The following is a 24824-nucleotide window of genomic DNA, read 5'->3' as shown; positions in this document are numbered from 1 at the left end:
ACAGATGCCTAATTTTGGGTTGTTAAAATTAGGTAAAATAATGTTATCACAAGGCTTTAATCCTGTACTGATCTTGGAGGCTTTGTGAGGCTCATGGTGTCCCAAAGATTTAGATTTCATTGCCTTAATGCATTAGCACATACAAATCAGTATTTCTATGCACTAGAAATAAACAAGGAGCTATCAATGGCTACAGATAATACATTTTATTCTTCCAGATGTTTGCCAAACACTTTGTGTCATTCTATATGCATTATCTGTCAGTTTTAAATAAATGCTGAATATTACTTAATTTGTTAATTCAACATGTTCAAAATTCTTTCCTCAGAAGTGGTGGCTTTTTCCCTTGCCCATTGACTGCCACTTTAGATCAAGATTACTAAAACTATCCAAGGCAGATACTGAAATTTCTAGCTAATTAATCTATGATTATTTTGGTTTCCATGGCAGTATAATGATAGGCAGCCTATTTATAATCTCAGAAGTAGGCTCTAGTTCAGTAGCTCACTCCCTCTCTGTTTAGCAGTGTTTATTTTAACCCCATGGTTAAGTTCAGTTGAACACATTTATTGGGAACTTTGTCAACATCTGTCAGAAAGATGTCGCTGGGTCTAGCTGGACTTTTGATCTGACCTAGTACAACCATTCATATATTCTCAAGTACTTTTCTAAATCAGGACAATGAAATATATTTTATAAAGACCATATGAACCCGCTATTAATGCCCCGCAATTCTTATTTAGTAAATACAAACAAAGCATTTCAATGGCTGCTTTTCTTAGAAGAAACACTTCTGTTCATTGTTGTGCAATTTATTTATTTTTTTTTAATAGAAGTTTGCATTGAGTAGTCTGTAAAATATGTTGTCAAAGGCAAATGAAATGATGAATCCTGCAAATGTGACACACAAAATTTGCTGCCTCTGGATCTCTTCCATTTTTTCACGTTTTTGGTAATCTGTGAATAATATTCTGCCATGAGATACTGCATATGTTTTACATGTAGGTAGCGACTGGATGACAATTACAGGAGGGCAGCTAGCCAACTAAATTGGCAAGTGCTAAATTGAACTGGATATCCAAAAGCAGGAATGCAAATATTTTGGTTCAAAGTTTAATTTATCTAAGTACAATACTTGGCACCAAAACCTTTTTTTAAATAATTTTCCTTACTCTGCATTCATGAATCAGTCCAGTGGTGGGTATATGCCTGAGTGATTCCAGCTACAAACTGCTGAAATTTGATGTTGGCTGATGCAAAAATGTAGCTATTACAATGATTTGACATCTAGCTCCACATCTTGAGTAGACACCACTACCCCATTTAAAACTAATTCCTCAGGAGTGACATCTCATGCACAGGGATTATGAGTCATTAAATAATCATTTGGTAACACAGTGCACCCCTTGCCTCTGGAAGTGGTGTTCAGCATGGTGCATACTCAATTAATCAACCTTAAAATAATGCTTTCCACTCTCCTAAATTACACTTCCCCTTCTAAGTTTGTAGAAAAGGCTCATTTAAATAGAACATGATTTTAAAGGTAGGAATGAGCCTGGGCAATGTAACTGGAATTCAGGTCTGAACTTTGTCAAAGGGCTGAGTGATTGGATCTGGTGCCAAATGCTACTTTATGGCTGATTTGAACTGCTCTGCCGGTACAAGTCGGAAGGAAAATCATTAGATGCAGCTCCCTGATGACTCCTTCTGCGGAAGGAAACCTGTGGAGCGTGGAAATGGCTGGTGGTTTGGAGAGCTTCAGCTATCCTCATTTGTTTTAATGGCCTTTTGGGGCTCTGAACGTCAGTGTGCATTCCGGTGCAGTTGGGGTATCCCTGATGGATGACCACTTCTGGACAAGGCTGTGCTTGTCCCTGAAGGAGGAGAACATTTAGTTCCCACACCCAGCCAGCTTGTAACAAATACAGCTTAAATCACCCAAAGCAGAGATTTACAAACTATTTTTATAGGATACCGTGGCAGTGGGGTGGCAGATATCGGGAACTGCAGTATGAGTACCAATAAGGGCAGGTCTGGCTCTGTGTCAGCTTGTATATTGCTCAAAATAGCTCATGCGCTGTTAATGATACATGTATTACAGCTGATAACTCCTAATGGCCTCCACTTCACAGCTGAAAACTGATGCAAGTCTGGCTCCTAGCCCATGGATATTTAATTCATGTTCTACAAATGTTACATGGTATTCAGGCCTAAGTCAAAATTCCTTCAGACTTGGGGCTTTGGCCTTGACTCAGCACTATTAAAAATGAAAATACATGGAAACATCATACTAACATTTTGTACTCAGCTAGCATCACACATATTTGAAGTAATTTTGATTTGAGAGAGCATTTTTGTTAAAAATCATGATTTTATAAATATATTTATAAAGAAAAGAAATATGCACTTGAAACTCTATTTATTAGCTGGTTTTTAATTGTATTCATCATCCTATGATCTTGTATGAAATAGCAGTGATTTCAGCAGCACTTTGCTGCTTTACCTCACCCAAAGGCTTGGCCCACAGGCTGAAAGAGTGTAAACCACTTGTGTAGGTGAAGTTATAGGATGTGAGCAAAGATTGCTGTTGCCATAACAATGAACATTGCTATTGTTCCTTGTGATTGAACTAGACTAATGACAAAATCTTTTAAACACTTTTTTTTTGTAATGAAATTTTCCGTGGTGTCAAAGTCTTGCAGACACTGCTTCAGCAGTGTTTGATAACATGAACATAAAGGAAATAAGAGATTATAAAAAGACATAATTAATGGCAAGTGGTCACTCTAAAAATTCTCAGTCCATTAAAACTATTTTTAACTTAGTTATTTTGGCCTTTATGAATTATTTCGTGCAATGCAATTTTGTAAAGTTAAATTTAACAGGAAATAACAATCATTTGCATGTGACCTATTGTTCCTTTGCTTTTATGGTGGGGCTCTTTTTTTCTTAATTTATCTACTTAAAAGTAGTTGTCTGGTTGTCTGTGCTTACTCTATAATCAAGGAAAGAGATAGATGGGATGCATGCTCCTCTGGGGACATTTATCTTTTTTCAAGTGACAGTAGAGAAACCTGGAGGAGCCAGCTAGTTTAGGCTACCTTCTGGCAATTAAGTTAGGAAAGATAAACCCCACTCTAACGTACAGGTCATATTTCATCTGCTTGTTGGCATTTTGCTTTTCCAGTGGAACAGGGCAGAATTTTGACTGAATATTTTTCATTCTAGAGATGCTTAATTCTTCCTGTACCACTTGTAATCTATAGCCAGAGAGGAACACTGTGATCAGCTGTGACCTCCTCTACAGGAAGGACATGGGACTTTGTAGGTGAGTTTATTCAAGAACTAGACACACCTTTTGAAAAACTGCCCAAACTTGAGTTAAAGGTGTTAAAAATATGCACCTGACATTTTTTGCCCGAATGGCTTGAGTCTCAGCTTCCAGCTGTAGTATCTTTCCAAACCTTTGTCTGTTGGTTCGGATGCCCCTCCATTATTGACTTGTTTTCCCTTATAGATATATTAAAGACTGCGTTCAGCTCAGCTTTTAGCCCTTTTTTTGATAAGCTTAATCAATTCAGGTCTTTGAGTCATTCATTATAGGATGTGTTTTCTGATCCTTTAATAGTTCTCATGGTTCTGGTCTGATTCCTTATCAAAATGTGGATACTGGCACTGGACTGTATCCTAGTGCCAATTATGCAGATGATAGAGCTTCCCCAGTGTGTTATCCCTCTTAGCTACAACATTTTACTGTAGCTCATATTCAACAGATTATCCATTATGGTTTGCAAAGTGATTTCAGAATTACCATTTTCTAAGATGTAGTTTCCTACCCTATAAGGATGATTTGGCTTCTTGGCCTGTTTCTACATTAGGCCATTTTAAATTGCACAAATTTTGCCTTTACCTTTTTCTCCCAGCCTCTTGTACATGATCTATTCCCTGCTTCATTTGAAATTCTTCTGGTGTCTGTACACCCACAAGCTTTATCAGTAACACTTTCATACTGAGTCATCAATACAAATGTTACTCAGTGTGAGGACAAAGACAAATTCTGGGAAAGCCAAACCAGGACACTGCAACTTAGTAGGTTCTTTGTTTACAATCCGAAACCTGCCTTTGAACTGTTTCTATAATTTCACGTGTGTGATTTATGACACAGAAGTGGCTGTTTGAATAACACAAAGTTCCCCCATTAAAGTTCTATCAGCTTCTCTTTGCATCCAATTAGTCATTCATGGCTCATGGCTCACGAGGTGGTCCTGTGTCAAAGGGACGCTCAGCTGTTTCAAATAAGCAGTCACCTGCAGTGGCTGGATGTGAGGGGCAAATATCTGGCTATATGCAGGTTGCAGACGTGAAGCTTTGTAGCTCTTTTTGCCATTGCTTGGGATGCTATGCGTGCAGTGTAAGTTACTGGGCATATCCAGCTGCAAATAGAGCATTTTAGAGCAAATAGAGCAGAGTATACTGGGTAAGTGCTTTTTTGGTATGGAATCAAAGCCTACTGTGAAATGACCCCAAGCGTGTTTTGGGCTTTGCTGCAGTGTCGTGGTGGCAAAGCGCAGTGGGCTCTTGCATGGCTCGTATAGCCTCGAAAACAGCCACACAGGGAAACGATGTTTGAAGATGTGCCTGTCTTACAAATGCGGTGTTCACATTTCAAAGGTCACAAATCTCAGAGGATTTGAGTTTTAGGTGCTGTTTTGGGCTTGATTAAGTAATGTGTACATTCCTCTAGGGTCAAAATCAAACCTGTTTTTACTGAATGAATGGTGGGGAAGAAACATTCAATTCATAGAAAGGCCAACATCAATTCACTATAAACTCCTTCCTTATTAGTGACATGATAAAAGATCAAAGGGCTGCTGCTGTATGTTTCCCTTGTCAGTTTTTGCTGTAATAAAGATAGATGGTCATACTGTTGTGCTGAAAAAAGTCTGGCTGTTATACAAAATTGTTAAAAGGAACACTTTGTGTAAGTTAGTTTTATTGTGAAAAGATCTGTCTTTGAAAAATAATAGAAATCCCTCATTATCCAGAAAAAGGAGGAACTTTGCAGCCTGCAGTGTCTTACATTTAATCTCTCTGTTTAAAGCTCCACACCGGTGACTGGTGACATTTATTTTGCTCTGTTTTAACACATGCTTCCTTTCAGCAATGCTATCTGCCCATCAGGAATCAAAGCAAATCCAGATGGCTCAAGAACAGATGGCTTATGGTTTAAGAAGCGGGGGTCAGATTCAGCCATACAGCATACCAAGTTCACAGGAGCGCTCTTCTTACTTTTAGAGATTTTGAGTTGCTGAATAATGATTTTTCTTTGCTTTACTATTGTCAGGCTGTGAAAGTTAGCATGCATGGAGAGTGAAGCCAGAAGGTGCTGTAATAGGGAAAGTTCAGCATGCTCCACTCAAGGGAAAGAATGAATTTCTCATATGGTAAAAAGGCACAATGAAGTGGTTGCAAAGCCAGAGATCTGAGAGTTATTTCAAAAATCTGCTTTGCTTTGAAATTTGAACCAGGGTCCTGGAATAAGTCTGATAAGGAATGCTGGAGAAAGCCGTGGTGTTGCCAGGGAAGAAGAGAAAGGGGGATCTAGCAACATCACAGCAACTTCCCTGTTACATGACCAGAAATGGGTCTCTTGCAGCTACAGGAGACAAACTAGTGCCTGATTATGTCTAAACGCAGATCTGTTTGCAGCCATATAACTGTGATACAGAACATCAGCAGCCATTGCAGGACACAATGGTTACATATTACATTAATGACTCAGGGCAAAATTCTGTTTCAGATGTCTAAAAGGCATCTCACCCAGACCACAGCAGACAAACTCATTCTCTTACCCCAAATTTGTAGCCCGATAAGTCTTCAAGGCAACCTTGATCACTACTTTTCACTGTCTGCCTCCACTCTAGAGGGAGAGAGAAGAGCACAATGATAGTGTCCACACGTGTTTCAGGTGTTTCCACATCCAGGGGATAATTAAAGAACTGGACTTGATTAGTACAAGCAGTAAGACTACTGTGCATGACGTATGTACATACTGTCAGTAGAGATAAAGTGCCTTGTTTTTGAAATACATGTAAGGATGCAGTCCACGTAGTATTTTTTATCAGTAAATCCCAACTGTAATACAAAATCAGAAGTATTATCCCTACAATACAGATGGACAAAGAAGCAGAGGGAAGTAAAACAGTCTAGTCTTTCAAGATCATGGAATAGAACAGTATTTGGAAAAGAAGCCAGCTCCCTTAAGTCTTACTTCAGTGATCTGTTTATAGGCCATAAAAGGGAATGAATGCAGTTTTTTAATTCTCAATGCCTGTTGTAGAAAGGGAGAGTTTTGAGAAGGGAGCTTAATGAGTCGGAAGATTAAAAGGTAATCCTACTGAACTAAACTTTGCATATATTTGGCTTCTCTCCCTTCAAAGACTTTCTGTTGTCCCCTTTGTACTGTATTCTTCACCTAAAGGTTGGAGTGAAAGGAGAACTGCTGAAGGATTTCGGAGGTGGATATGTGTGAATCTATCTATATTCTTCCCTCATTCTTTCATGATGTGGGAAACAACATAAATTGGGACATATCAATGTGGTATATCCCTCCTATGCTCTGTATTCTCTTGTCACGTAGTATCACAGAACAGTTGAGATTGGAAGGGATCTCTGGAGGTCATCTGGTCCAAGCCTCTGTTCAAGCAGGGCCACCCAGGTTGTCCAAGATCGTGTTCAGGCAGCTTTTGAATATCTCCAAGGTACCCTCACCCTCACAGTAATAAAAGTGTTTCTTGATGTTTAGGAAGAATGTCCTGTGTTTCTGTTTGTGCCCATTGCCTCTGGTCCTACCACTGGGCACCACTGAAAAGAGCCTGGCTCCGTCCTCTCTGCACCTTCCCTGCAGGTATTTACGTACAAGGATGAGAACCTCCCTTGAGCCTTCTCTTCTCCAGGCTGAACTGCCCCAGCTCTCTCCGCTTCTCCTCATAGAGGTGCTCCAGTCCCTTCATCATCTTTGTGGCCCTTCACTGGATTCTCTCCAGTATGTCCACGTCTCTGTTGTACTGGGAAGTCTGGAGCTGGACCCAGCACTCCAGCTGTGGCCTCACCAGCGCTGAGCAGAGGGGAAGGATCACCTCCCTCATCTTTGCCTTATGAGGTCCAGGGCACCGTTAGCCTTTTTTACAACAAGGGCTCATTGCTGGCTCGTGTTCAACTTGATGATCACCACGACATCCCAGGTCCTATTCTGGCAAGCTGCTTTCCAACTGGGTGGGCCCCAGCATTGGTGCCTGGGGTTGTTCCTCCCCAGTTGCAGGACTCTGCACTTCCCCTTGCTGAATTTCACGAGGTTCCTGTCAGCCCATTTCTCCTGCCTGTTGAGGTCTCTCTGGATGACAGCATGACCCTCTGGTGTCTCAGCCACCCCTCCCAGTTTGGTGTCATCAGCAGACTTGCTGAGCATACACTCTGCCCGCTCTGCCTCATCATCCAGATCCTTAATGAAGATGTTAAATAGGATCGGACCCAGTGTTGTCCCCTAGGGTACACTGCTAGTTTCTGGGCTCCAACTAGACTTCATGCCACTGTGTCATGTTTTTGTTCTGTCTGGATTGCTTTTCATACTTAACTGTAGACCTTGAAATAACAAGGAAGACCTGAGAAGAGAAAAGGGGTGGGGAAAAAAGCAGCTCCCCTATAGAAAATGAACATGATAATTTTATTCTTTATTGCATTGTGTTTGTTATCTGCTGGACATTACATATTACCTCCATTTGGTCCCTGCCTTCTGTCTCCCTTTCCAGTCCTGTAGCGGAAGAAAAGACATAGCTGGAGGAATACAACCTCCAGGAAAATCCTTAGGGATCAGCATAAGCAGGCATAAATTAGGAGGAGCTCTAAGACACTATATTTTAGAGTGAGGGCCAGGCTAGCCCATCCCAGTAGTAAAGGCATAATGGGGATGATTCATTTGCATCAGGGTCTCAGCTGAACTTGAAGACCAAGCCTCTGATGTTAGTTCTTACAGACAACATTGCCTCGCTACAGCTTCTTATCTGGGTGAACTTTACAAAACCATCTTATCTGGCAGGAAATGCAAGGAGTAATATTAAGCCTCTAATGGTTCGGTTTCAGAAATCTTGCTCTTACCGTACATATAATCAGCACAGCTGTGACTCCCTGCTATCGTCCTGAGTGCATCTTTTTCTCCCAAATACATAACCAGAACAAATGTTCATCTGCTGCAGAAGGGCTTGATGCTGACATGACAGGGATTTACAGGAGCAGAGCTGGTAGAGCAGCATGAGAAACGTGTCCTGCCTAGCTCTAGCTAATATTCTCAATCTCCTGGTTATTATAAGATTTCTAAGATTTCTGAATGTCATCCCAACTATAAATTAGACCATCGAGAGAGTTACAGATCCCTGTATGTTCTCCCTTCCTCTCTGCCAGTCATTGTCAGTAAGCAAAATTAAATCCTTCCAGGTAAGAGTTGTGACATATTACATCCACTTTGCATAATTTACTGTGAAAGATGTAGGGCAATGGAAAATAAGAAGTCCAATGATGGCATCATCCAAAACCCCTCCAAAACTTATACTACAAACTTATTTTGAAGTATTCCTTTTGTCTTTGCAGAACTTTAAATCTTTTTTTGATGAAATAGATCTACTCAACAAGCACTTTTTTTCAGGCCTTTGGTATTTCCTTAAAAGCTAGTGAAATATTAATGATAATTTTAGTCACAGATAATATAGTAAGAAGGACCCTTATAATGAGATAATCTCACCTTTTGGATGCACCAGCCATGGAGTTTTCTCGTAAATTGAATCAAAACATTCCTTGTGTGGTAAATCTACATTGAAACAGTATGTGTGGTGCAGGGTCACCCAAACCAGCTCTAAACAAATTAGCCTGGGTACCAGCTGCTGTGTTACTACGTTAGCTGAGAGCTCTATCAAGACTAATGAGTTCTGCTGAGAAACAGGCAGCATTAACTCAGGTAAAGCACCCTGCTACTGTGGTATTCTCTTACTCCTAATTTCATAATTTGGCTATTGTGTTGGTTTTCAGCAGCTAAAGATCTGTTACAAATATTTTGAATATTGTTTGTATGTATTTAAGCTTTGGAATGAAATAATTCAAAGTAAAATTTAACTCTACTCTGTGTATTTATGTAGATGGGGTATAATGAACAGAATATATTTCATTTTAACAGCTCTTTATCTCAGTGAAAGTAATTGTGCTTCATGTGAAGGGAAGTATGCAACCTGAACTTACCTGTCAGAATATTATTGAAGATGATGTGGAATTATCTGGCAAACTCACAGCTTCCATAAATACACTTCCTAATGTATTTCCCAATGAGTGGCTATATTTTTTTGGGGGGGGGAAGATGGAGTAAAGCCTTTCTCATTCTAAGATTTAGCCTGGCAGGGAATTGAGAATAGTCTGTCATAAGTGACCTATAAGCAGATGCATGTTGTAACCCTGCTGTACATACAGCTTGGGGACATTGTAAAAAGCCAGATTTTCCGCTGGATGTTCTTGGATCACCAGTGAGAGTAGAGTAAGTGTGCTGCAGACCTTCCAGGCTATTCTCTGGGTTTCTTTTGCGGCTTGTTGTATCACATCTATCTGAGCTTTTTATCCCAGTTGAATGGCAAAAGCTACATCTGCGCTGAAGATCTAGCAGAAATGTCTTTTTTGAACTTCTGCTAAAAGTGGTAAAATCCAGTGGGTCCTGTATCCTGTGCAGGTCACAAATGAAAATGATTTAGTAGAAGCTTTGTTGGAGACCCATACATGCATAGATGCCACTTTTAAAAGGAAGAGCCTTTAAACTAGAAATGTTCTACAGTACTTCTCTTGGTATTTGATTTCTCTGACTTTAAACTTTTGGGCAAACATTTTGTGGATCAACAGGAAGGAAGCATGTGTATGGAACATGATTTGTCCGGGAGCTGGTCTAGTCTACAGATTCTTATTGAGTATATAGATCTAGCCTACAGATTCTCGTAGAAAATGTCATTGACCATAGAAATGACCAATATAAAGGACATTCCTTTAGTATCCTCCCCTCTTACACACACACATCAGAAGTAAAAAAAAACCTTATAACAAAATATAGACTCTTCTCAGTAACAGGAAAGGAAGAGTTAGGCCATGAGAAATATTTAGTTATTTCTATTTTTCACTAGGTGCACTGAGATACTACAGTGACAGTGGTCAAACAGGGGCCCCGCTCAATGTAACTGCGTAGTTAGACAGACAGACTTCTCTCCCAGATGGCTCAACCCCCACAGCTACTAAACATTTGGCCTTAGGACAAAATCTAAAGCTGTATGGGTGTTATATGCAGAAACATAACACACCATGTCTCCTCTGCCTCAAAACAAAAAATCTACTTATATCTAAAGACAAAACCACATTGGCATGCATTTGAAATTGAGTGCCGAAAATCACTAGTCTTTTGGAAAATGCAATTATGTGCATAGAAAGTACGTGGGGGTGTAAGAGCTTGAGAGACAGAGCCACATGGCATGGCTGTTTGCAAGTCCTCCAAGCTTTTTTCATTTGAATCCCTTTTACTTCCCAGTAACTGTTCTCCATAATAAGTGTAACCTCCTCTGGGCATTTCCAATTTGTCAAATTGAAAACATGACCAAGATTTCCATTTTTTGGCTGATATTCTAAGGATGGGAGTTGCATTAGCTTCTTAGCCAGGACAGTCAGCTGAATAACAACTTTCTGTACTGTAGCATTTTTATCACAATAAACTCCAGTGAAATAATAGAATTCTTTTCTTGAGCTCAAGCAATTTATGTGTTATGCATTGAAGTGTTGAGAATAGATTAATAATTTTCGGGAAAGGGACTGTAATAACCAGCCATTCAGCTGTGTGAACTCTGAAATAGCACAAGCTGCAGAACACAACCCTGCAGTCCTTTGTCAGGTGAGGTAACACCAAGTTAAGCTAAAGCATACCTTTTAGAAAGGCATCCTCTAATAGGTTGAAGATTTTGAGTGCGAAAAATGCCATACAGTCCTTTGTAAAGTCTTCCAATGCCTAATTATGGTCTCCTTTTCCCCACTAAAGATTACTGCAGTGGAATTCTTATTACCCACATTCTTGTCCCCTAGGATAAGAACACCTTATAGAATAAGGAGAAATCAAACTATTTCTCACTCCTGCGTCAGCAGTTCTTGAAGTTCTGCACAGTTTTATAAGCGCCCAGACATTGTAGTGATGGGCACATCATAAATATCCAGAGGTTGTTTCCGAGGCGCCTACAGCGTAACTGTACGGATGACTGCAGCACACGCTAGCAAGCCTCCCTGGCTGAATGTCGGTAGGGTGACAAAGCAGATGCAATGGCACAGGCTTTGTCCAGGCTTTGCCATTACTGAGAACGCAAACCCCGGGGCTCTGCAGAGGTCCTTCGCTGGATGCCAGCCCAGACACAAGCCTGTGCCACTTTATCTCACTGCTGTTGCTGCACAGGCTGAAGGGAGGCAGGGCCGGGCGACGGCTGCTCTGCGCTTTGGGCAAAAGTCAGTGGTGGGACGGGGATTCAGAGCGCAGACCGTGAGCAAGCAGTCTCGTCCTGGGAGCCTTGCTGGCTGCCTGTACCAGTGTGGCTGAAATAACCAGCACCGCTGACTGGAAGGAGAGCTGGGAAGTGACCAGCTTCGTCTCCCTCCTCTTCCTCTCATCTGCTTGTCACTACTTAGCTTTCTCCTGGCAGAGGGACAATGTGGACTCCTGAAAGGGCCCTCTCTTACTGGGGTGACTGGGGAGTGGACTGCTCAAGTGGTGCGTGATGCTGCTGGCGCTGCCCTTTAGGCTGGACTTGGAACCATGTTAACCCTCAAGAAAATTGGAGGAGCCCTCACTCTTGTGTTTAAAACTGATTTTGCCCTAATCTGCTGCCCACTGCTAAGGCATACCTTGCCTAACCCTAAACGTGCTGCATGCCACAATCACACTTTATTTTGCCTTTTGTGGCAAGATGAGATAGTGTCATGCTCTGAAGCAGAAAGACCTGTGCTTTTTGCACAAGGAGATTCTTATTTGTACGTTGCATTGAAGGAAAATTAGATTCACAGTGTTGGTTACATTAACTGTTGTGAATGTAAGGAATATTTGAAGCCAATTTAATAATTAAGCTGATTTCAAGGGCCTATCAACAAGACTGTCTGCACTTCAGCTCCATAGCGGAGCCACTTGAGTAGAGAGTGTTCGCAAATATACAATGAAGTTGACAGATTAGAACATGGTTGAAATTACTATAGATTAAAACAAAGTAGGCAATAAAAATGCAAACACTCTGAAGCATTTTAATAAGAGTACAGTAAATCAGCCTCAAACAGCATTCAGCAACACATGCCGTGGGGATTTGGGGCTGCTTATCCAAACTGTCCTGTGCAATATTGCCCTTTCCTCACCTTCTCTATAAGAAGGCTTAATCTTTGCTGAAAGATTCAGATTTGCCACCCTCTAACTCCCCCTCTGTTTTCCCTTAGATTACTCTGAAGAAGCCCTGTATATTTAGGCCTTATTAGACATGGAGCTTGACCTGAAGTCATTTGAAATCAACTGCAGTCTGTGGAGCTGGATGAATATTTGGCACCATGGAAGTCATTAAGATTAAAATGCTGAATGGAGGCTACACAGCTAAGTCACTGTGCATTGAGTTAAATGCACACCACCTTCTTGTCAAGGAATTAAATATGTATTGCACAGATAACCATGGGATTTTTATTTCGGGTGGGCATTTTAAGAAATTATTTTACATTTTGAACAGTTGCCAAACTCTCCTTCGGCTCAGAACAGCGTAAGCTTTTTGGCTTTGCTTATAGGCTCTTTGGCAGCAGGGGTTTTATTTATTTATTTATTTCACTGAAGGCAAAATCTGATCAATTTATGATCTTTAATGACAACAGTCATTGAACAGAGCTTGCTTTTAATTTCTCTGGCATCACTGCTAGGTGGCAAATCATATACAAATGGTTCCCCTTGATTTCTAATACCTGCTGCACACAAAGGCGTTAATTGTCTAATAATGCAGCATGAATATGGACAGCAGTTTTGTCAGAAACGATCTCACCATTTTTTTTAATTTATCTGTTTGCTGGGGGCTTTTGTTAGCACCTGGAGCTGAGTTGCTTCAACGTATTATGCACCAGCAGTCGTGCCGAGCAAAGCGATGACTCAGGCCCTGAGAGGTTCCCGCATGGTGACCGCGTCTGCTCACAGCCAGCACTGCCCTTAATGGCAGAAAATGAGCTAGAAAACGCACTGGCCAGGTTCTCATGCCAGTCTGTGTAGGGCTTTGCTACCTGTCTCAGCCTTTAGGGCAGTATTTCTCAAACCAGTAGCTAAAAGGCGGTCTGCAAAAGGACTGCAACATTTCAAATGCTTCATCCCCACTCTTACTCCCACGCCTTCCAGAAGGAGGCAAACGTTAAGTAGGGAAAACCAGAAGTAACAAATTCGCCTTCAGCATTCCAGCCATTAAATGATTGCCAGTGTCATTATGAAAGATGAACACTGGGGGTTTTTAGACTTTTTCGCTCTAGAAGAAATCAATTGCCTTTGGGATTTAAAGGAGTTTAAAGACTAAATCATAATCCCTAGGGAGCATATCTCTAGAGCAAACATTTGGCAACCTGTTTTGACTAAAAGTTTTTGAAAGATCACAAAAGTATGCTACAAAATCCACTGCCTGTCAACAGGTTTCTGACAGCACCTGGTGCATTGATAACATTACTATATTTCAGGTGATGCTACAGCTGATTCAGACTGACTTCAGTTGCAGGACGAGTTACATGCTTTAAACCCTTAGCATGGCTCTTCTTTTGCTGATGTAGCAACTTTCAAGATCATATTTGTCATAAGCACAGATTTTTTTCTCCATTAGTTTTCCTAAGAAGCCCAAATCTCCCTGTTTCCAGTTTGAGTGGTTCTTCAGGTTGCTCATAATTCAAGTATTTGTACTTTTAGCACTTACAACATTCAGAGCTTCTGATGCAATGCGTATGAGTCATGTATCTCAAAGTCTTCTTTTCTGGGATTCTAGCCAAACAAGGCGATCTTTCTTTCTTCTTTTTCTTCTCTCTCTCTTTTTTTTTTTCTGTAGAAAGAGAAGTCACTATCTGAAAGGAAAGTGCCTTAAATTTGAAACCTTGCCCTCAGGTGAAGCCGTTCCACTACTGAAAAGTCTTGTGCTATTAATTGTTTAAATAATAGATTATCTGAAGGCCTGCATGCTTCTTAGAAACAGAATGAGAGATTTGGGTGTCAGCACTGATTCCAGAAGTTCCAGAGCCTAAAATGACTCACAAAAATACAGGATGAGGAGAGGAGCAAGAGCAGGTAAGGACTGTGAGAGCGCTCCATCATAACTGAGCAGATCACTTCACTTGCATGTTGTTGAAGGACACTAGCTGGAAAAAAGAAAGGAAATTCCAATTTTGTTTTGTAATACTATGTCTGAAACCCAGAAGTTATTGTTTACCTCATATTGCAAACAAATATTAATGGTGATTTCCCTGCGGTCGTGATGATAATAAAGGATCTTTGAAAAATATTGATTAGTCAGAGAAGAAAGACAGAGGTAGTGAAAAGCAGTATATGAAAAAAAATTGCTATGCAAAGAACATTTCACACCTAATAATCCTGTTTTGTTCAATACATGTTCCTGTGGCATGTCCATCATCACGTTATAAAGGTAAGCCAAGTCAAAGGGGAAATTTCAGGTTTGCAAATAATTAGTAAGTCTTCCCCATATTGCTTAATAAAAAAGCTTTTTCTTCTCATTTCTTACTTCCTTTATTGATATTGTATAGCTATGGTATGTTTGAAAGGAAGATGAATAGCCAAGCTTTTAACACTTTAAGTACACGTTTACTTTTTTATAACATTCAGGCCTTATTTAACAGTACGTAGAGAAAGATACAGAAAGAAATCATGCTGGACAATTTAATGTATTCACATTAGGAAATGAGGAGATCAAGGCTGGATACGTACCTGTTTCTGGTGCATCCAGACTTTTTGAAGGCAATGGGAACTCTATTTGAACTTCAACACAAGAAAGCTTGAAGTATTAGCTGAGCCAAATGTTTATCGACATTAACATAGAGATGTGAATTTTTTCTTCAGTTTTCATGCTAAATCTAAAATTAGGAAGGGATCTGTTTTAGGTTATTCTTGTCAACAAAATATTATTAAATACTTGAATCTCTGAATACGTTTTGGAAGCGTTACCCATTATACTTGGTAATTTGCCAGATCAGGAGCTGTGTGTTTCAGTATTTGAATTAACTTCAACAAACATACAAAGTGGTAATATATCCCATACTTACAAAAGATAGACTGCCACTAAAAATAAGATTGGTATGAGAAAGCATTTTTGTAATTAAGGAAAACTGCTAGAGATACTGGTTTGCTGGAATATATAACTTGACTGTGAGGCTTCGCTTCTATCCAGCTTCTTTCTACACATGCCTCCACTCACCCACCCACCCACCCTCCCTTTTTCCTTCGCGCCGGTCAGCAGCGTTCTGGAGCTCCAAAGGCTGTTGCAGTCATTTGGGGTGATGTAAACTGGGCGCTTATGAGAGCAGCTGTCAAGCTGTCGCTGCAAAGCTTCTCCAGGGGTGATAGACAGCCATCACCCAGGGAAGGACCGAGATGCAGCAAGTCTCTGCAACGATGCGGCGTGACGTTAAACACAGTTGTAACGAACACGAAAGGGCTGCTCCTGAAAGCAGCACTCTACAGCTAATGGTTTTAATTCAGACAAGTGTGGCTGATGACAGTGAATGGGCATCAGCCTCAGCAAGCCAATAACCAGGTTCAGCTTGAGCATGGGTCACAGTCCAGCTGCAGGTCAGACCTGGGTGAGTGATGAAATGTGCAGGTGGTGAAGAGGTAAAATGCAAACTAGTCCAGTATCTAAGGAGATGAGGCCTAATTGTATATCCTAATGTATGGAGGGAGAAGAGGATATCAACTGGGGAAACAACTGGACTGCTGTTGTGAGCTGCACTCCTTTTCCAAGTCTGACGTGTCTGCCTTGAAAGTGTAGGGCAGATGTCAAAAAAAGCCCATCACCATAATATTCTGCACAGCAAAGCAATGTATTTTCCCCTAGTCTCATTCTTAGAAATGGCTGAACCTGGTTTTGGCTGAAATTTTAAAACCATACACCCACAAAACCAGCCTGAAGTAGTTATGCAGCTTAGGAAGTTTCAGCACAGATGACTAAAGTTAAATTATGTTAAAAAAATTTAGAACAGGCTCAGGTGCTTTGAATGCTAGGAATTGACACTCTTCCCACAAATAATTAAATAGGATTAATTATGTTGCGTTTCTTGTGTGGTTGGCCTGTGGTTCATATTTGTTGATACTCCAAACAGTGCATACAGTAGGGACTTGAATAACTTTTTAAAAAACTAGACTTCTTCCCTGGGAAGTAACTAAAAAACTGATACCGTGGGATTTGATGTTTATTGTCTACCTTGAGAGGAAAATTGAACCACAAGTGACAGGTATTAATTTTTTACTTTATTCATACTGGAAGATGCTCTGTTCTGATATTGATAAGAGTAGGAAAAGAACTTACACGGAATATTTTTTTTTTTTTCATAGAAATTATGCTTATTTTCACTTCTTTTTCCTTTTAAGTTCCAGTTGCCAGCTCTGGGAATTCAAGCAGGGAATGAGACTGGGGCTTAGTACATCCTCACAAGTACAAGGCTGTGCAATTCAGATTGTCTCCTCATTACACATGGGTAAGTCTTGCTCTCAAAAATGAGAAAAGAGTGCCACAGAAAATGTAACATCAAGCTGCTGTGAGTAATCAGATTAATCAGTCCTGGAGGCAGTCAGTGGCAACTCAAAGAAAAGGAAGCGATTTACATGGAGAGGCTTTTCGTGAAAGCGCACACGTTCCTTTTTATCTGCATGTCCGTGGATGGAGCCATGGATTTATAATGCCACACCAGATGTAGGGAAGGAAGATCCATTTCATGAGTTGTATCTAGCCCAGAGCAAGGAGGATAGAAATGGAGGAATGGAAGAGAAAATAGCAGTGAATCTACAGTGCGTCCTCTGCTTCCCAGCCAAAATTGCCTGTAAACTCGGTAATTGATACACCACACTTACCATCCTATCTAGTGATGACTTACCCCTTCATCCTTTGTTGACTTGAGAAAACATATCATTAGATCACTTCTCAAATATATAACCCCTGATTCTACCACTGCTTTCTCATGCCGGACTTTACCTGTCCCAAAACCCGCAGCACACCTATAGACCTTAAAGAAAATCCGTCTCAGAGAACTTCTGGGAAGATATTACTCCTCTCATAGCTAGGGCAGATAAATACATCAAATTACTAAATTTAGATATGGGAAAAAATTGTTGTAGGTAGTGGTCCAAGGTGGCTGTAGCTCATCACAGTCTTCAAATAACAACCGGATGCCTATATGAGGCTAAATGCTTGCTGTTTCACCACCAACAGACTTTTATGAACTGCCGTATTATGGACATTTGCATAGTTATTTATAAATATAAATCACTGTGGGCTCTTAGTCTTTTTGTTCTAGCTCCTGCTGAAATCACTCACTGAATGAATGAAGTCTTCACATGATGGGGGAAGTGATTTTGGTAAGACTGATGCTGTAGAGGTCTCTGACTTCAAGCTGAGTTTCTAGAAGAAAAGGTTTACATGAAAATACAGGCCTAGGATAGACTTGAGTTTCACGGTAGATTTCAATTTCACAATAAAGTTAGAAAGTACCTTTGTACTATGATTTACTGAGGAGATAAGCCTATGCCCTTCTTTTCAGTTAGGTGGTACCAAATTGGTCAACACAGTTTGAAAAGATAAAGATGTGACATTTGTTTTTATCCTGAGGTGTGAAACATGGTTTAAGATGCTGATGGATGCATGACTACCATTCTCTAGAAATACACAATCACTTCAGATTTTTGGTGTTGTGTGTTCCGATGACATATAATAGCTGGTATTTAAGAAAACGTTCTGACATTAGGCAGGGATTTCCTAAATTAATGTTATCCTGAAGGTACTGGCAAGGAGACTTGATATTCTGAGGGGGTATATCAATATACACCTGCTTTACTGACTAACCAGAAAGGGAGCTGCTCCCAAGTGGACTAGGCTCAAACTGTCAGCGCTGCAGGTGAGAGGAAGGATATGTGGGTCTTGCCTTTCAGCTCAGCAAACTATCTCAAAAAAGAGTGAGGTCCTAAGATCCAGTAATTGACTCCCTCTGAGATCAGGATTCGCAATATAAATGCAATTCATGCCAGCGTTTGCAGTTTTCCTGCATTTATAGATACCTGATGGCTTGAAACACTGGGTTTTGCTGTGAATTTATCACCTGATTGCAGAGGCCCATTCCTAACCCCTACAAAACTGTGTTAAGATTTCAAAATCTTCAAACAATCTTCTCTTTCATATTTTATCTTTGTATTCCCACAGAGTTGTAACACACTTTTATTATTGTAGAGTGTGAAAAAAACGTGTGCATGTATGCACGCATATATGAAAGCATGCGAAAATATATCAATCAGGAGAATAGAGCCCCAAAGCTAGATTCACCTAAACTCTGTCCTGCAAAATTATTGAATGGTTAGCTCTCTGTTTTCTGAACTCGCAAGAGGCTGAGCCACCACCCTAGTGTTGTGCCTCATTTGAATGTTTTTGCTGAAGGTCTCATCCATGTTCAGGGTGGGAGATGGGGAAGAAGAGAGGAGACTGGCCACCACAGAAAATAGCTATCTAAATGATGGGATGTTAATAGCTTTCAGGCTGTGGCTTTTGAGTACAGAATAATTTGATTTCAAAAGTAAAATATTCTGATGACATAGATAATTTCCCTGCCCCACACAGACTTTTCAAACTGGGCCTGAAAATCATTATCTGTATTTATATAAGCACCAATTGCTTTTAATTAAATAGTGAACCACCAGTTTTCAGTCTTACTTTAGGACTTGTACAGATTCATTTTCTGTCATGTCTGCCTGATGACTGGACTAAGCGATGACTAACTCAGTGGAAACTCACTGATTTACTGACCTATACTGATAACTGTCTGGTTTAGTCCTTAGCTGGAGCTCAGATGTAGGATTTAGTTCAGCATAACAGGTTAGCCTGCATCATGGGAGCCCCGTCAGGTGTCCATATACACACTTTTGGTCAACAGAAATTCAAAATGCTACAAACTTCTTTTCACCATCTTTCACCATCACATTTCCTTCTACCAGCTTCTTTGCAAATCTGAGTGTAAATCATCGATCCAAAGGCTAGATCCTAGAAAGTATTTAGCCAATGCAGTGTAAACATGCTAGCAGAGACCTTTTCAGTGTGCAGCTCTCAGGGTGCTGTCCAGAGCCCTAAGTTTATGTTCCCTCTATAGTGCATAAGGAAAGCCAACAAATGGCTCTCTGAAAAGCAGCTATGTTGAGGATGGAGCTGTCTGTGCTAGACTAGGGCTTCTATTTCCCTGTAATATTAATTAGCTGAATTGTCATTCAGCTAGTTACTGAACAAAAGTATCTTGGATGCTTTACCTCTTCTTCATTCTCAGGGAAGAGTCACGCTGTGATGCCAACTTCTTTCTTACAAAATGGATTGGATTGCCAGATTGACAGTGTATTATGAAAAAAAACCAGAAATGCAATCAAACCCATCAGATGCAGAGAACAGATGTAATTTCTAGGTAAGTAAGTCCAACATGTATGTAGGAATCTGAGACTTGACCTCTGATCTTCTGTCTAGGTGAAATAACAGAAAAAAACCTCTCCCACCTGAATCAGACCTCCATTACCACCTGAAGTAAAGACCTCCTTTAACGAAGGATGGGTGCACATGCATGGTCCCAGTTCTATATGAAAATTCCTGATCTATGACAAGGAGTCAGATGTATAAAATGACTGTTTATAATTTAAATAACAGAATATCACAGAGCACATGTGAATAAAAGATGGACAAACTAGTAAATTTTCCCTTTCTGACACTATGCTATTAGCTGAACAAGCCTTTAATTGTAATATGCAGTGAGGAACAAGGCAGCGCAAATCATCCCAATGTATGGAAGTAAAAGTGATTTTGGTTTATTGAACAGAATATCCTTTTAAAGTACAACCAAGTAAAGTCTATGTCTGGTATGGTTTAGTCAAATTTTTGTTCACTCTTCTTTGACAATACGTGCCTAATCTTCTATCGAGCATGCACAGAGATTTGTGTGTATAATTTACCATAAAGTTAATGGGAATTCTTCTGGAAACACCCATGCGTCGGTGGCCTTGGATAAATGCTGACTGCTCATGACCCTGTGCAGATTCTTTAATGCATAAGAAATACAGACAAGCATTTTATGCTTACTTGCTCATAGAAATGAGGCAGATTCTTTTTCCCTTTTTTAATCAATGTATAAAAGAAAGCAGACATACTGTCACCTCATCACCTCTGATTCTGTAGAGAACAATAAATGGAAAAAGATTGCAAATAAACACACATCAGTTGTTGGTGTGAGTCATCCTTATGAATAATGGTGATAATGAGAATGGTGTATTGTGTATCTAACATGATATCTCTATTTCTGAAGCAGGTTATTCTGCCTTTAAAATTTTTATCTTTTCTTTATCTATGTAGAGTTTACAATGGCTCTATCATGAAGTTCCTTTGTGTATATGTTACAGACAAGGTGTATAGAAGGCAAAAATAATTTAGATAAAATTCAGTATTTTAAGTATAATCTTGACGCAAAACCATCCTAAGCAGTTGCTAACTTTCTGTGGCTTTTGTGGGCTTTGAACCCATTCTGTGTAGAGTTCTATAAAAAGAGACAAATGAGCATCACCCATTTAAAAAGTTGAATGGAAAAAGCATTGTGCAAAATGTCTTTTTTGCCAGAATATTAGATAACAGGACTTCCTAAGTGAAAAAATAGGTTCTCTTTTTTCATTTCAGAAAACAATTATATTCTTGCTATAAAAGTTATTATCTGACATAATTAGTAATAGAAGACAATATCAGAGATGAATTCTGCTACCTATCATGTACTTCAGTCTACTCCAGTCTGTTCTGGTACAGACGGTTCAGATAGAGAGGCGTGTAGAGAGGGGCATGGAGACGCTCACACACAAACACGCGCTGCGTTCCTTCCTCTGAGCACGCTAAGTTAATGATCTCTCTTGATACCTGTTCAGGAGCAAAAGGAAGATATTACTGCAGTTAAAAGAGGGATAAATTGGTTCAAAGGCTACTGGATATCTAGATACATCTCTTGGCTTAAATGGTCCCCAGTGAAATAAGATTTTTCCTTCCCCGAGGCAACTTACATTCTCCAAAAGAGTTCATGGGGGCCATTAAAATCATTCTGGATGGACAGAAAATCACCTCAGAAGAAATTTTGACTAGTCAGTATAACAATAAAAAAGGTTGGCCATACAGAAACATTTTAATGTTACCTGTTATTTACTGGAGAAGAAGGAAGAAGCTAAATCTGTTTAGGGAAGAATTTCTTTTTTGCAAATAAGGATTCTTGTACCAAAATTCATGCAGAATATAATAGAAAACATTGGTGGTTGTCAGTTGTCACAATAGTAAATTTATACTCAGGAGGAACAGGAAAATGGAAAAAAATAAATTGGTTAGTAACTGTATAACTTTGAAATTCTCCTGACCCAAAGATAGTGATGTGTAAAATGATTTGTTGCTGTAGCAAAATGTCAGTTTGGTACTAGTAAGCATTTAATCAGCTTTCTGCTTGATGCATTTAATGTGACTTCAGTGTTTTACTTGAGATACACGGTTAAACGATTGATGATGGATTCAGGAGAGCACAAGTGCCAGTCACAGAGAATCAGCTCTGTTCAGTGCCCACATTAGCTTGGTTCCCATGAATAATTCTCTGTGTGGCAAAAGATGTTAAGTAACAGCCGTTAACTATCCTCAGCAGCTACGGGTAACTTCCAGCAGACAACAGAATCCGATAAACACAGGTAGTATACTTCAATACATTCAGTCTAACATAGAACTGTCTCATCTTTTCTAGACTTATTTATGTACGGAAGCGAACTAAGTTCTCTGCTCTTTTTCCCCTCTTCTAATTCAAAGATGTCTCTTCCCCAGATTAACAGAGGACACGGGGCAGAGGTGTGCGAAGGAGAGCAGCACCCTCCAAGGCCAAAGTGTCACGGCGGGTTGACATGAGCTCAGCCAGACCCAATCTGTGCTGCCCCTGTTTCAGAGGTGGGTTCACCAGGACCAGAGAGCTGGCGTGACCCAAGGTCACAGCAGAAAGCGGAGAGTGAAATCTCCTGGCTGTCCGCTCCGTGCTGTCCTCTCGCATCACCTATTGCTCAGGGCATGCAGACCTGCTGCAGCCTGGTGGTCTCCATTCTGCTGCATAAATAAGAAAAAAGTAAACCTGTACCAGTCGCAAAGGCAAGCACTCCAAAGTGAGGAAATGCCAGAATTAAGTTATCCTTTACCAGCAGAATTAGGCATCTTATGTGCACCTGAGTGTGCTATCCACCCATCTATACACACTTATGTATGTTTATATTTATGCTGTAGGACTGTCTTTCATTACACCGTAACTTTTCATTTTTGACACCATTCCCTAATTATAGAATAATTATAAAGCAATAGGCTGGAGACAGAATGCATGGCTTGTCCCTGAGGCCTAATGTCTACTTTGCAGGGGTCACCGCAGCCCTAGAAGGTTATCTACTGCTACCTTGATTAAAAGGCACCTAATTACTCTTAACAGGGTGTAAAGGAGCTGGGTGAATTAAGTTCTTTTCTTTTTTTAAAGACATTTTCAATCTCTAACTGCGTTGTCGTAGTTACAGCTGGGGAGTTTGGAAAATGTACTAGTGGAATTGATTACTCAGACATGTGTGACTATGATTCATCTGAGAGCTGGGAGAAGAAAAGATGCACAAGTTCTTCCCCAGCCCCATCATTTCTTCCTTTATTACTTTATCTGAAACAAAGCTTGGACAACACAAAAATAATTTGATTTTATGATAGCCATAGGCAGAATAAAAGAAGATGTTCTTTTATACCTGCCCATGACAGAATTGTAGGCTAAAGATTCAATTTGAAACAATGGTTTTCCTCACTTCATTTGCTAACCATTTCGAGGGCATTACATTCTCATTTCTTTCAGGCAATCATAGATTCTGGGGACTGGAAGATTTTCGGTATTAAAACAACAGGCCAGCTACTCTTAACATCTTTTGTCTGGCAGTAGCTAGTTATCAAGTACTCTAAGGAAACTTAAAAAGAGGATCGTACAATTGAGAAACAATCCGCCCTTGAGGGTTTCAGATTTTTGCCTAGCGGGTAGGCACTAACTTGTGGGATGGCACATCAAGGCAACTGTACTGCCAAAGCACTAGTGGTTTGTTTTCTCCCGAATAAGAGAGTTCTGGATTTTTCCGTGACGCACACACACATCAGTTCCTCTTTAAAATCTTTTTAAACTCTAGAAGCATTGACACTTCAAAATACCCACTTCATAGGTGTTATCGTAGCTGACATATGATAAGTATCCCTGAGTTACCCAACATTGTAAATAGTTTTCTCCTCCTCTTCCTCCTAGGTCTTAGCCATTTTCTGACTCAGTCGCTAACCACGCACTTTCCCTCATGCAGGCATGACCTGGGACGTGACTACATGAAGCTGTTGTTCTTGGCTTGTAGTTCTTAGGTATTAACTGTGGGGTCTTCTGCATGCGTGGTGGCAGCTCCCATCCTGAAGTGCCATTACCTCTGAGGGCAACGGTAGTGAATAATGCAATGAGTAGGCAGTCTCTTTAAAGTCTTGTTTTTCAGGGCAAAACCACTACTGGTAAAAACCACCTTTTAAAACCCCAAATAAACCGTACCCATTTTTAAGGTGCCTGCCTGCCCCCTGCATGGGGACCTTGGAAGGACCAGCTCCCTCTGGGATTGCCCACAGAGCCTCCCCCTGTCAGCTTGTCTCCCTGCGACGGCTTTCGATCTGCCCTGGGCATTCCTCAGTGACTCACCACCATTTAGTGGGGATTAAGATGTTTTTAATTGTTTATAATCCTTTTGACCTTCTGCCTCAGCTGAGAACCTGGAAGCGTGCCATTGCACTTCAAGCAGGAGCTGTGGTGCCTTAGGGCAAATCGAGGTTTGTAGGCAGAGATAATATTTTTTTATTGGACCAATTACCGTGGTTGGAGCAAATAGATAGCTTTCAGGAATGCAAGGCCTTGTGCGGGTCTGAAATGAAATATGCAAACTTCAAAGATAAATGCAGGTAGAGAGCAATTACTCTGAACTTAATTTCTGTATGTTAACGAGTTAGATTACCAAAAAGAAAAGGCAGCTGGTATCTGTGAAATGGAGACAGTGTGTTAGCAGAGGAAGGGGTGATAAATTGTTAGCTCAAAAAAAAAGACTTCTACTTTATGAGGTTATTCCAGGAACATAGTAGTCTCCTAGAGGACGTGACCATCAGTAACCATTTGACCAAGATTCACCATTCCAAATACGCTGTAGGAGTTATGTGTGAGAATGCTAGAAAAACCTGGAAAATAATTTCCTTTATCTAACCACTCCAAAATGATGAACTAAAATAAGAATCAGACTAACATGAAGTGCTTCTGAAGTTTCCCCAACTGTTTTGCAAGTCTCCAAAATGCTGTAAAAATAACCATGACAGGCACTGAACACAAGAACCGACCAACACAACAACAGCTGCCCCAGCCGCTACCGGATAAAGAACCTTTCAAACACCTTC

At 40.3% G+C, this 24824-nt stretch overlaps 1 long non-coding RNA gene across 1 annotated transcript; it reads left to right on the top strand.

Annotated features, from left to right (window-relative positions):
* The first annotated feature begins 13960 nt into the window (after window positions 1–13960).
* On the top strand, window positions 13961–22469 carry LOC115344102. The gene is made up of 4 exons (XR_003924420.2): window positions 13961–14383; window positions 16697–16803; window positions 19627–19758; window positions 22176–22469. It is a non-coding gene; the product is annotated as an uncharacterized LOC115344102 (long non-coding RNA).
* The last annotated feature ends 2355 nt before the right edge of the window (window positions 22470–24824 follow it).

This window comes from Aquila chrysaetos, chromosome 7 (genome assembly GCF_900496995.4).
Source record: "Aquila chrysaetos chrysaetos chromosome 7, bAquChr1.4, whole genome shotgun sequence".
Classification (NCBI taxonomy): Eukaryota; Metazoa; Chordata; class Aves; order Accipitriformes; family Accipitridae; genus Aquila; species Aquila chrysaetos.
This window is presented reverse-complemented; position numbering and strand designations above follow the sequence as displayed.